The sequence below is a fragment of the Cuculus canorus genome, chromosome 23 (assembly GCF_017976375.1).
Source record: "Cuculus canorus isolate bCucCan1 chromosome 23, bCucCan1.pri, whole genome shotgun sequence".
NCBI lineage: Eukaryota > Metazoa > Chordata > Aves > Cuculiformes > Cuculidae > Cuculus > Cuculus canorus.
In genome coordinates, this window is record NC_071423.1 from 352,294 (window position 1) to 365,977 (window position 13,684).

At 53.3% G+C, this 13,684-nt stretch overlaps 1 protein-coding gene across 4 annotated transcripts in view; it reads left to right on the plus strand.

Moving 5' to 3' along the window:
• Positions 1-350: 350 nt before the first annotated feature.
• Positions 351-13,684, plus strand: part of PKNOX2 (PBX/knotted 1 homeobox 2) — a 108,496-nt gene continuing 95,162 nt past the window's right edge. For 3 of the 4 annotated variants that reach the window (XM_054086864.1, XM_054086863.1, XM_054086866.1), the window contains exon 1: positions 351-458. The gene's annotated coding sequence lies outside the window, so the exon portion shown is untranslated. The remainder of the gene's footprint in view (positions 459-13,684) is intronic. The other variant, XM_054086865.1, reaches the window with a different exon arrangement.

A 13,684-nucleotide genomic window follows, 5' to 3' on the forward strand; every position in this document is an offset into this window, starting at 1 on the left:
AGAGGGCATGGCCAATGGGGACCACCGGTAGGTGACAGAGGGGCGTGGCCATCGCGGGGGGAGGGGCGTGGCCCGAAGGGAGGAAGTCCCGTTGCGGTGCGGGGCTGCCGGGGGCGTGGCCACAGCTCTGGGGGCGTGGCCAGGCGGGGGCGTGTCCAACGGTCCAGGCCGTGTGCGGCAGGAGGCGCGGCCATCGCAGGGGGCGTGGCCGGGAGGGGGCGTGGCCAATAGGGAGGGACCGCGGACAGCAAGGGCGTGTCATGGAGGGGGCGTGGCCCCCGCGGCGGGGGCGCGGCCTTTGGGGCGTGTCCAACGGGCGGGGCGGCTGGCGGCGGGGGGCGCGGCCTCGGGGGGCGGGTCCCGGGGCGGTTCCCGCGGCGGCGCGGCGGGGCCGGGCGGGCGGCGAGCGGCGGCCGCGCTGTCAGGCCGGTGTCGGTGTGATGAAGATTGGCGGGCAGGTAGGCTGTCACTCACCGGCGGCCGCCGCGCGGGGGCGGGCGGAGCCGCGCCGTGCGCCGCGGACAAAGCGGCCCGGGCGCCGGGGCACGTGCGGCAGGGACCGGGACACCCCCCCCACCCCCATCGCTCCCGGGTTCTACCGCTCTCGTCGTTCCGCGCCGCCTGCTCCCTCTTTTCCGCGGGTGCCCGGTTTCCACCAGCGCTGCGGTTCCCCCGCCGTTGCGGTTCTCTGCGGTTCCCCCCCGCCCTCCCTTCCCCCTGGTGGGTTGCGGTGGTTTCGGGGGGCTGCGGGGACCCTCGCGGCTGCCACCCCGCACCCCTAGTCCCCTCGGCCGATCCCGGTGCCCCCCGGGGGGGGTCGCAGCCCCCCAGCCGGTTCGCGGTCCGCTCTGCAGCTCCCATGGTTGCAGAGCCCCGGGGGTCGCGGCCCCCCCTGACCGGCTGCAGCCCCCCCCGACCGGCTGCACCCCTTCCAATGCCTGCGGAGCCCCCCCCCCCCGGAGTCGCAGCCCCCCTGCGACCCCCCCGACCCGTTGCACCCCTTCCAATACCTCTAGAGCCCCTGGGGTCGCAGCCCCTCTGCAATCCACCCTGACTGGCTGCAGACCCCCCGCACCTCTTGCAGAGTTCTCGGTGGTCGCAGCCCCCCCAGCCGGTTGCACCCCCTCTGCAGCACACCCTGACCGGCTGCAGAGCCCTCGGGGGATCGCAGCTCCCCGTCCGGTCTCTTCTGCAGCCCCCCTGAGCGTTTGCCCCCCCTCCCAATGCCTGCAGAACCCCCGGCCGGTTTGCAGCCCCTCTGACCGGTTGCAGCTTTCCCCCTCCCCCGGCCGGTTCCCCCCCTCCAATGCCCACAGCCCTCCAAGCCGGTTCGCAGCCCCTCCTCGACCGGTTGCAGAGCCCTCGGGGGTCGCAGCCCCTTCTGCAGCCCCTGTGACTGAGACCCCTGGGGCTGGAGACCCCCCCTTAGCCGGTTTGCAACCCCTTCTGCAGCCCACCCCCCGCCAGTTGCACCCTCTCCTATGCCTGCAGAGCCCCCCGGGTTCCAGCCCCCCAGCCAGTTACGGACCCCCCGGGGTTGCAGCCCCCTCTGCAGCCCCCAGCCCTCCCCCTGTGCCCTCCCATGACTACAGAGTTCCCCCAGGTCACAGCCCTCCCTAAGAGGGTTGCTCCCTTTCATCCCTCCCCTTGCCATTCCCAGCTGGAAAGTTGCCCCCACCGGCTGGGGGGGCTTTGTCCGCAGCCCCCACGTGGGCCGGGTACCCCCTCGGCACCCCCGGGCACCCACTGCTCCCAGGGGAGCCCCTGTGCTTCTCTCCTGCTCCCCTGTCCCCTCTGGCACCCAGTGCCGCCAGTTTCCTCCTGCTCCGCTGTCCCATGCTTCTCCCAGAGCCTCCCAATTCCGCTCCTGCTCCCCTATCCCCCATTGCACCCAGTTCTCCCACTGCTACCAGTTCTCCTTGTGCTCCCCTGTCCCCCACTGCACCCAGTTCTCCCAGTTCCCTCCTGCTCCTGTGTCCCACTGCACCCAGTTCTCCTTGTGCTCCCGTTTCCCCTGCTGCACCCAGTTCTCCCAGTGCCCCTCAGTGCCCTCTTGCTCCCCTGTCACCTGCTGCTCCCTGCTCTCCCAGTACCTCTCCAGTTCTCCTAGCGCTCCCTTGGCTGTCACTGCACCCAGTTCTCCCAGTTCCCCTCCTGCTCCCCTATCTTGTGTTGTATCCAGTTTTCCCAGTACCCCCCAGTTTCCCTTGTGCTCCCCTGTCCCCTGCTGCTCCCGGTTTTCCCAGTGCCTCCCAGTTTCCCTGCTGCTCCCCTATCCCATGTTGCATTCAGTTCTCCCAGTGTTCCCCAGTTCCCCAGCTGCACCCAGTTCTCCCCGTTGCCCCCCAGATTCCCACATGCTCCCCCGTCCCCTGCTGCACCTATTTATCCCAGTTCCCCCCAGTTTCCCTCCTGCTCCTCTATTCCATGTTGCACCCCATTCTCCCAGTGCCCCCCAGTTCCTCTGCTGCTCTCAGTTCTTCCAGTGCCTCCCAGTTCCCCTCCTGCTCCCATATCCTGCGTTGTACCCAGTTTTCCCAGTGTCCCCCAACTGCCCCCAGTTCTCCCAGTGCCTGCCAGTTCCCCTCCTGCTCCCCTATCCCCCATCGCACCCAGTTCTCCCAGTGTCCTCCAGTTCCCCTACTGCTCCCCTGTCCTGTGTTGCATCCAGTTTTCCCAGTGCCCCCCATTCCCCTCCTGCTCCCCTGTCCTGTGTTGCACCCCATTCTCCCAGTGCCCCCCGGTTCCTCTCCTGCTCCCCTGTCCTGTGTTGCACCCCATTCTCCCAGTGCCCCCCGGTTCCTCTCCTGCTCCCCTATCCTGTATTGCACCCAGTTCTCCCAGTGCCCCCCAGTTCCCCATCACTGAATCGAGTTCTCCCAGTTCCCCTCCTGCTCCCCTATCTGGTGTTGCACCCAGTTCTCCCAGTGCCCCCAGTTTCCCCCGGACGCCACCCCATCCCATCCCTCCCGTGCCTGTGGCGCTGGACCAACACCACAAGTCCCTCTTGGGAGCTGCTTAGCGGTGCTGGGGGCGCTTTTGGGGGCTAATTCAGATTAGTTTGAACGGCCTTTGAATTCTGGAGTGTATTTCCATCTGCAGACGGGTGCCTCGGCCGGCAGCGCTGGGCGGCTCAGGAAGTTTTACCGAGGGCTCCGTGTCCCTCTGCTCCGTCGCGGTCCTCGGCGAGCACCGAAGCTCAACCTGGGCTCTGGCTGCTGCTCTTTGTTTGGGTTCTTCCCGGTTTTTCTTGCTCCCAAGGATCTTTTCTCCCACTATCTTGCCGCCCGCCGGGTAACGGGAAACCCTAAACCTGGCAGGATATTTCCAAGCTCTCAGCCGGGCGATGGGATTAAGGGAAAGGGGGGGATGGATTATTTTTGGCCGGGATGTGGGGGCAGCCGCCTGCCAGGACAAGGCAGAAAACAGGAGAGGGGGAACCACTTCGATTTACTTTTTTTAGACTTATTTTACCCCTAAATCCTAAAAAGTTGGGGAAGAAGTGGCGCATGGCTCAGCTCTGGTGAAACTTCTGGGCGTCGCGCCTCCCAAAGCACTGACTCCGTGTATTTGGCATCTTTCCCTGTGGCGGAAAAAGGGGGTGAAGGAAAAAAAAACAACCCCAAAACCTCTGGGGTCTGATGGTTTGGGGGCTGTTTGCAGCCCTGCATGTATGGGGAGAGGAATTTGGATCTACAAATTGGATTTTTAGGTGATTTGGGTCAAAAAATAACACCTTTTGGGGGAGTTGAATCCATACAGAGCAGCCGGATGATGGGATTGGGATTCCTGCTTTTTTATTTTCCCCTCCCTCCCATTTTATTTCACTCCTCGCACCGAGATTCCTCCATTAGGGGCAAAAGTTAATTGCTTGAGGCTAATTACGGGCGAGGTTAATAGGGGAGCTGGCGGCATCAGGCAGGGAAGGAGATGCTATGCTCCCCAGCATCCCAAAATGGGGGGGAGGTTAAGGCAATTTGCAGCCATGGCTCCCCCCTCCACCCCCCAAAACAGCATCGGAGGCGGCTGTGACCCCTTTATGTGAACACGAGAGCGATAACGTGTGCTGTGGATCTGACCCCAAACACCCCCAACTCCATGGAGTGGGGGGGAAGGGGATAAAAATGCTGTCCCACATCCCGCGGGGTGTGCGAGAACAGCTTCCTTTCTCTCTCCGTCATTTCTGGGAGGGAAAGGAAATCTCCCTCTTTTTCAAGGAAAACTCCTTTTCATGTAAGGAAATATCCTTTTCTTTTTAAGGAAATCTGTTTTTAAGGTGATCTCTTTTTTCTTAAGGAAATATAGTTTTTTTTTAGGAATTCCCTTTTTAAGGAATATCTTATTTTTAAGGAAATCTCCTTTGCTTCAAGGAAATCTATTTTTATTTTAAGTAAATACAGAAAGTTGTGTTGGGGGGAGGGTTTTATCCCACTGGAGCACCTAGGAATAACCTTTTCTCCCATCTCCTGGATAAAGTGAGTCCTGGACACAGCAGCCTTCGATTTTGGGTGATTTTTGCTTTTGTGGTGAACTTTCAGATTACAATGTAGCTTTTCCAGTCCACCAGCAGCATCCATCAGCCTCCAAGCGATAATAGGGTTTGGGTTGTTTCCTCCCAGGAAACTTAGACAGTGGCACAGTCCTGTTGGGAAGAGCATCCTCCACTGACCCATCCCCATCCCGAGGGATGTGGGGGTCGCATTGTGCCTCCGGGTACCACCCGCATCCCGCTTCCGCTGTGCCGTCAGGTTAGACATGTGCAATGGATCCCCAGGGGTGATTCCTGAGGACATGGAGAACAGCCCAGCGTGCTGGGACACCCCCAGTTTGGCTGGATTTGTTTTTCCTGGAAGCTGCTCTGGCTTAAAATAAGTGGTGTAATTAGTGGTGGCGATGGGATGGGGGACGAGGGGTGGGGATACCCATGGCAAGGATGGCACAAAGTGGGCGAGGATCAATTCAAATGCTGCCCAGAGCGGTTTGTGGTGCTGAGCACCCTCCCCTGGCTCTGGATAAATCCTTCTTTCCAATGTCTGGCTTTTTTTTAGCAACAGACTCCTGAAGTCGAGTGGAAACTTTTGCCATGGTTAGGGATAAGTGAGGGGCGATTGGGCATTCCTGACCCCAGTGGGGAAGCAGGAGAGAGCATCAGCGTCCTCCGTTCCAGTTTGTGGGTACCCTCCATGCATCCCAGCACCCCATCCTGGGGTTTCTCCATCCTGATCTCACTCTGTGATATGGAAAAGCTGCTTTTTTCAATGTCTTAGTCGGATAATTTGCTGGATCCACACAACTCTCGCTGGAATTTAGTATCCTGCGCGCCATCAAATAACTTGATTCCCAAATAATTTTCACCATCACCAAAAAGAGTGTTAACAACTGCCCTCTAATTAGCAGAAAAATGAATTATTTCATATGAATTAATCACATCGTTAAGACATCATCTCAAAATAATAATTTGGAGGGATGAGAATTAATTCCCAGTTAAATTCAGACCTGGATTTGTCCCCATCCCCAGCCTTGCAAGGACTCAGGTGATGCTCCAGGTGATCCCTAGGGGAGACGCAGCCCCTCTGGGACAGAATGGAGCCACGATCTGGTCGGATGCAGCTGTGATCCCGGCGGGATGAGGTTGCTTTTGCCCAGTTGTGTGTGGCAGCTGTATAAATAAGATGGGAATTTGGCCTCGCCTCTCCTCCCTGCCTGATCATCTTGTATTTTTGTGGCCTTCCCTCTACCGAAGGGCAAAATCCCCCTCCTTCGTCCTCGCCTCCGGTTAAATCTGCTGTTGGGAAACATCTGTGAGCTCCTGGCGTGTTATTTTGGCTTTTTTCTTCTTGCTGGAGAGGCCACAAAGGGCTGGTTTTGGGTCAGGGCTGCTCCAGTGGGATGGGATGCTCTGCGCGGCTGAGAAGATGCAGCTGCTGCCGGGGAATAGAGAAGGGGGAGCGGGGCAGGGGCTTGGGGAAAGGATGCGGCTGGTTGAGAGCTCCCACTCAGGGCTGTTCCAACTCGAAAGCATTTTCTGTCACCCTCAAAGTTTCATTTGTTTGTTTGTTTAGATTTTATTTTATTTTATTTTATTTTTTAATTTATTTCATTTCCATACAATCACAGAATCATTCAGGTTGGAAAAGACCTATAAGATCATCGACTCCAACCATAAACCTCCCTTTCCCGAGTCCACCACTCAACCAGGTCCCCAAGCACCACATCAAAGCGTTTATTCTTTAGTCTTTTTTTATTATTTTGCATTTTATTTTTAATTTTTTAAAAATAATTTTATTTATTATTTTCTGTTATGTTTTACTATTGAATTTTCTTCTCCATCCAGTGCTTCAGCAGTCTTCCAGCATCCCATGCTGTATGCCCTGTCCCACCCCAGGATAATCCAAGCAGTGGAACCCCAAATATCCCAGCACCCCCCAAAGGTCCCGGTGATTCCAGCACGGAGGCGGCACTGCTGCTGCTCTCCAGGAGCCCTGAGCGCTGGGGTGCGATGGAGGAGAGGTTTGCGAGCCCCTCACCCTGGGATGCTCGGGAAAGCTTTCGCCTTTAATAACAGATTGCCAAAACCATGAGGAATTTGCAAGCAACCCCCCATTTTCTGGGGTCATTTCTCCCTTTTGCTGCTTCCTCCTGTTCATGTATCCCCTAAATCCAGCCAACAACAACCCTGACTGCGGGAAGAGATTCCTGTTTGATTTCATCCCGAGTTTATATTTCATCCAGGATGGCTCTGGAAACCAGAGTTGGGTCTGGGAATCTGCGGGGCCCTGGCCGGGAGCTGAGCAGTGGCCCTGCGCCCCTTTGCCCCCACTTCCCTCTGCCATTCCTACCCTTTCCTATGCTTTTCCCTATCCTTCCCCCCTCTTTCCTCCCATTTTCCTTTCCCCCTGCTGTCTCCCCATTTTCCTTCTTACCCTTCCCTTCCTTCCCCCTCCGTTCTTTTCCGCTCCTCTTCCCTTCCTTCTCCCTCTTCCCTTCCTTTCCCCTTTCTCTCCCTTTTTCCCCTTTTCCCCCCTTTCTTCCTTTCCCCCATCCTCCTCTTTTCTCTCCATTTTTCCTCTTTCCCCTCCCTTTCATCCTCCCATTCTCCACCATTCCCCACCATTCCCCACCATTCCCCCTCCCCATTTCGCCTCCCTTTTTCCTTTTTTCCCTTTTGCCCTTTTCCTCTTTTTTTTCCTTTTTCCCCTTTTTCCCTTTTTCCCTTTTTTCCTTTTTTCCTTTTTTCCTTTTTTCCTTTTTCCTTTTTCCTTTTTTCTTTTTTCTTTTTTCTTTTTTCCTTTTTTTTCCCCCCTTTTTTCTTTTTTCCTTTTCCCCCCTTTTTTCCTTTTTCCTTTTTTCCTCCTTTTTCTCTTTCCCTTTTTAAAATCTTATTTTTGGCCTATTTCCTTCAGCCTTTTTTACCATTTTTCTTTTCCTTTCCCCCTCTTTTTCTCTGTTTTCCGTTCTTCATTTTACCTTTTTTCTTTCCCCCCTTTTCCTCCCCCCTCCCTCCTGCACACCAGTCCAGGGCTCCCCCGAGTTGCTGGGGTCCTCGCGGATGCTCAGCTCCCTCCCACGCCGTGGAGGATGCTGGAATCCCCCCCCCCCAACAACAACTTCTCCAAGGAATTAACCCCCTTGGTATTTCATGTCTGTGGTTCCATTCCCCCTGATCCTATCAGCGCGTTATCCTTGGGATTCTCTGGCGGAGGCAGGAGCAGCCAGATCGCTCCCGGTACGCCAGAGGCACCGTGCAGTTTATAAAGCCCTTACAATGATTTGATACACAACTCGCAGCGACTCCGGCGAGTTTTAGAGCAGCGATTGCCAGCTCCCTGCTCCCGCAGCCGATTCCCCTTGCGCTGGGGGATGGAAACCGCTTGGGACGTTTTTAATGCTCCCCAGCAATAAATTTAAATGGAATTTTTTGTCGTGTGCTGCTGGTTTCTCTGTCTGGCCACCGCTGCCTGGAGCCAGTGGTGATGCCGGGGTGAGATTTGGGAACTTTTGTGCCTATCACAGAAAAAGACACTTTGACCTGCCTGACTGTTCTCATCCCTCCTGCTATCTTCTGGTTTATTCCCTATTTTCCAGGCTCTTTCTGTTACCTCATACCAAAGGGAAGACCCTCTGCAAGCGAGGTTGATGAGCCAAACTCCCTTCAGGTCTTCCATTCTATCAGACCCTTGATCTGCTCGTAATCAATAATTACAATAATCAGTGCAGAGGTGGTGGGTGGGGGGCTTCCCTCTGGAGCATCCCCCATCCTGCGCTCGTGGTCCCTCTTTTTGCATCCTGCATATTCTCTCTGACCTTGCTTCTCCTCAGGACTCACCCGTTGAGATAAAGTGATTAAACCCCGCATCTGGATTCCGAGCCTGTGGACTTTGCTGGAGTAGTTAAAAATTATTATTATTTATTATCTCAATCCCAAGAAAATCCCATTTATACGAAGTGTCTGGAAAGGTCTTTTAGTGCATTTACGTGCAGAAATTGGTTTCTTTATATCTCGGTGCCAGATCCAACATCTCTTAACTCCGGCAATTAATTAATCGCCATAAAAAAAAATTAAGCGGGGCATTTTGTCAGGCGCTGATCTGCCGTGGCCACCCCTTGGTTTCTGGAGTACGTTGTAACCTTTAAAAACAGCATTTTAAATGTGTTTGGAAGTCATTCGGTAGATGGAAATGGTCCTTTTGGCCAATATTGAGACCACCAATGCTGTTCGGCTTCCAGCAAATCGTTCCGTAAACTGGGGGGCTGTGTCAGCAGGATGGCAGAGAGCAGACTTAATAATAATAAGTAATAAATAAATAATACATAGCAGACAATTAATAAATAATAGCAATTAAATAAGAAGAAATAAAATAAATAGTAAGAAGAAAACAATAATAAATAGTCAGGCTCTGTCGCGTAATGAGCTGGCTTTGATAAACCGAGTTTAAGAGCAGATTCCAGGCAAAGTCTTAACCGATTTAATCCAGCTCAAATTTTAGTCCCAGTTTTATTTCCTAGGCTCAGGCTGGAGCACCCCTCGCCTTGGCTCTCTGTGGGGAAAAACGGGACGTGGTGCCTGCTGTATTTGTGCTCCTAAAGAAACACGTTTAAGGAAAAGATTCGTTATGTTCCAGGAGATGCGTGACTTCCCGCCCCATCCATCACTTTTCCCAGGATAGGCGCTAGGAGAGCCTTGACTGGCAGCCGCCTTCCCTTCTCCCCTTCGTTAGCAGAGCCAGGTCCTGCTGGGTTCGGGGTTCTGCTTGCTCCTCGGGGATGCTTGGCTGGAAGAAGCTTCATCTGATAACTGTGATGCTCGTAATGAGCCCATAATTAAAACCCCTATCAGCGCCGGCAAGGCGGCCTCACCGCGGCTCTCCCCACCTTCCCGCCTCGTGCCGGGGATGCTGCTGCAGTTTTAGGGATGCTTATATGATTTTTAGGGACATTGGGACAATTTTGGTGTTGCTCATCCCACTTTTGAGGAGGCTCGATTTCAGGGGTACTGGTGTGATTTTTAGGGATGCTTGTCCATTTTTAGTGTTGCTCATCCAATTTTACTGATGCTGGTGTGGTTTTATGGATGCTGGTGCAGTTTCAGGGATGGTGATGCGTTTTTTTAGTGATGCTGGTGCAATTACAGGGATACTCATTCCAGTTTTGAGGATGCTGCAATTTTAGGGATGCTCATCAAATTATAGGGATGCTGGTGCAGTTTTAGGGATGCTCGTGCGATTTTTAGGGATGCTGTGGTAAATCTGTTGGTGCTATTCCCACTTTTGAGGAGGCTGCAATTTCAGGGGTACTGGTGTGATTTTTAGGGGTGCTGATGCAGTTTTGGAGATACTCATCTATTTAAAGTGTTGCTCATCCAATTTTAGTGATGCTGGTGTGGTTTTATGGATGCTCACGTGAGTTTTAGGGATGCTCACACAAGTTTTAGGGATGCTGGGGTAATTTTGGTGATGCTCGTCTCACTTTTGAGGAGGCTCAGTTTTCAGGGACGATGGTGTGACTTTTAGGGGTGCTGGTGCAGTTTTAGCGATGCTGATGCAATTTCTAAGGATGCTGGTGCAGCTATGAGTGCTCATTCCAATTTTGAGGATGCTGAGGGAATTTTAGGGATGCTCATCAAATTATAGAGGTGCTGGTGCAGTTTTGCAGGTGATCGTACTTCTTTAGTGATGGTCCTGCAGCTTTTGAGTGTGACTCGCCCCAAACCCATAGCCATCATAGACATATTCCCCATTCCCACTCTTTTCCCTTACACAAACCTCACCCCATCAAGTCCTGCTGTTGCACCCACTGCTTTTTATTGAGTCGTGTTTCGCTCTTTATGATCATTTTGGCATTTTCTCCTTATCCTGGGAGCTATCCTGGCTTTTCCTTCTGGTTAACATAACCTGTTCCATGTTAATCCCACCCAATGCCATACTAAATCATTCCTCCTTACCTAAACAACCTCCAAAACCATTGTTTCATTTTCTTCCTCTCCTTTTAAAATTCCTATCCCAAACAGCATGGCTGAAGGAGCTGGTGAGAATTTTGATGCTAAAAGCACCAAATAAAGCGACTTAGTACCATCTTTAATAGCAGAACACCTGGAAAGTGGCCAAGGTTATCTGAAGGTAGAGACATCGGGGAGGGGGTTATTTTCCCTGCAACCATTTATGTTGGGATTTGGCTCGGCAGGGGAAAGCTAGAGAAATTCCTGGTGCTGTTATCCCCGCAGGAATTACTGGAAGCTTTTTCGCCCTGAATTAATTGTGCTCGGAGAGGGGCTCCGTGCAGAAGGGCTCTCACACTCCTGTGATGAGTTGGGAAGGGCTCAGCTGTTTGGGCTCCCCTTTCCCCGCCCGCTGCCTTTACTGGTTCATCCGATGTTGTGGTGGAGGTCGGCACCAAAAGCAGCTGAAAGGCACTGGAATCTGCACGGCCACCCTGAAGTGGGGTTTGCAAAGCCCCTTCAGTAAAACCTGCTTAGCAGAACCCTCTCAGCAGAGCCCCCTCTGCCAAGACCCCTTCAGAGGAGACCCTTCAGCCGAGACCCCTCAGCAAAGCTCGCTCAGAGGAGACCCCTCAGCAGAGACCCCTCTGCACAGACCTGTCAGCAAAGTCCCCTCAGCTGAGCCCCCATTGTGAAGTCCCCTCAGCACAGACCCCTCATCAGAGCCTTCTCAGCAAAGCCCTCTCATAAGAGACGCCTCAGCCAAGACCCCTCAGGGGAGACCCCTCAGCAAAGCTCTCTCAGAGGAGACCCCTCAGCCGAGCGCCCATTGTGAAGCCCCCTCATCAGAGACCCCTCATCAGAGCCCTCTCAGCAAAACTCTCTCAGCCAAGAACCCTCAGAGGAGACCCCATTGTGAAGCCCCCTCAGCAAAGCCCCCGCAGAAGACATCCCTGAGCAGAGACCCTTTCAGCCAAGGCCCCCTCAGCAGAGACCCCTCATCAGAGCCCTCTCAGCAGAGACCCCTCAGAGGAGACCCCTCAGCCAAGGCCCCCTCAGCAGAGACCCCTCAGAGGAGACCCCTCTGCCAAGACCCCTCAGAGGAGGCCACTCAGAAGACATCCATCAGCAGAGACCCCTTCAGCAAAGCTCCCTCAGCACAGACCCCTCAGCAGAGGCCTCTCAGCAGAGCCGTCTCATAAGAGACCCCTCAGCCAAGACCCCTCAGAGGAGACCCCTCAGCCAAGACCTGTCAGCAAAGCCCCCTCAGCAAAGCTCTCTCAGAGGAGACCCCTCAGCCAAGACCTGTCAGCAAAGCCCCCTCAGCAAAGCTCTCTCAGAGGAGACCCCTCAGCCGAGCGCCCATTGTGAAGCCCCCTCAGCACAGACCACTCATCAGAGACCCCTCATCAGAGCCCTCTCAGCAAAGCCCTCTCAGCAGAGACCCCTCTGCCAAGACCCCTCAGAAGACATCGCTCAGCAAAGATCCCTCTGCTATGACCCCTCAGAGGTGCCCCTTCAGCCAAGAGCTGTCAGCAAAGCTCCCTCAGCAGAGACTCCTTCAGCAGAGCCCCCTCAGCCAAGGCCCCTCTGCACAGACCCCTCAGCAGAGACCCCTCAGCCGAGACCCCCTTGTGAAGCCCTCTCAGCAGAGACCCCTCAGCTGAACCCCCATTGTGAAGCCCCCTCAGCAAAGCCTCCTTAGAAGACATCCCTCAGCAAAGTCCCCTCAGCCGAGCCCCTCTACACAGCCCCCTGGTGAAGCCCCTCAGCTGGACCCTCTGAGCGAAGGACCCCGTGCCCCACGGCCGCAGCCCCCCATCGTGCCCTGGCTGTTTCCCACCCGCTGGCATCGCTGCCGCTTGTGGGGCTGGAGACCCCCCAGCACCCGCCAGGACATGCAGCACCCCGCAGTCAACCAGACAGAATTCCACCCTTTGTTTCCTGTCCGACAGCCGACTTTGGGAGGCTGGGACGCTCAACAAGCCCCTCTTTGTGCTAATTTAATTAATCGCCGGGGCTGAGGGCAGCGGGGATGAGATGGGACGGCTCTAAATGCCGCCTTTTTGGAGGAGGCATGTGCGGGGTTACTTAGCCTGGCAGCGATTGAGCCTAAATCCAATTAAATTTGAGTTAATTCTAATTGACTTGCGATAAAAAAATCTATTGATTGATTGATTCGTAATAGAATATCACGGGTTGGTTGGTTTATAATAGGAAATCATTTATTGATCGACTTATAATAGGACATTTTTGATTGATTTATAATAGAAAATTGATTGATTGGTTTATAATAGGGAATTATTGATTGGTGTGTTCATAATAGGAAATTATTGATTGATTGGGTCTGTAAGAGGAAACTGTAGATTGATTTATAATAGAAGATTGTTGATTGATTGGTTTATAATAGGAAATTATTGACTGGTTGGTATATAATAGGAAATTATTGACTGGTTGGTTTATAGTAGGAAATTATCGATCCATAATAGGAAATTGTTGATTGATTGGTTTATAGTAAGAAATTATGGATTGATTGGTTTATAATAGAAAATTATTTATTGATTGGTCGATAATAGGCGATGATCACGCAGGAGCAAGCGCTGGGTGTGTGTCGTCTTCCCCATCGCAGCTCCAGGGGAGGAAAAGCATCCTCCACCAGCAAGATGTGAGATAGCACTTGACCTGCTCGGATACTCATAAATAAAAATAACTTTTCTGATACGAGTTAAGCATCCCAGTGCTCCATCTGACAGCGATTTCCTGGGACAAGCACCGCTCGGATGCACGCATGCGCTCCTGGCGGGCTTCCTGCAAGCATTCAAGCATGTGAGCGTCACAGATGCTCACATTCCTGGGAATATCTTTGCCCTCGTGCTGTTATATTTTTTTGCTATAACGCGAATTTTGAACTTAATGTCCCGTTTGCAAGCAAGGGAAGTAAATAACGCAGAGGTGAGGTCTCTAAAGCTGCGGAAACATAGTGAAAAATAACTCTTGAGTGTTGCTGCTGAGCAGGTTTTAGCTGCAAGATTTGATGTGTATCTCCCGCGAGAGCCGCAAACTATTTCTCCAGCTGATAAATGATCGTTTTCAATGGAGAGATTGGGCTATTTTAGCAAAATTCTTTTAATATGTAATATAACATATATAATAGGAAATTATGTTAACGCTTAATAATAAGCAGCTCTAGGGAGCTGGAGGTATGGAGATAATCCTAAATTAAAGATTTTTGGCCCCAAATAGCAGCAA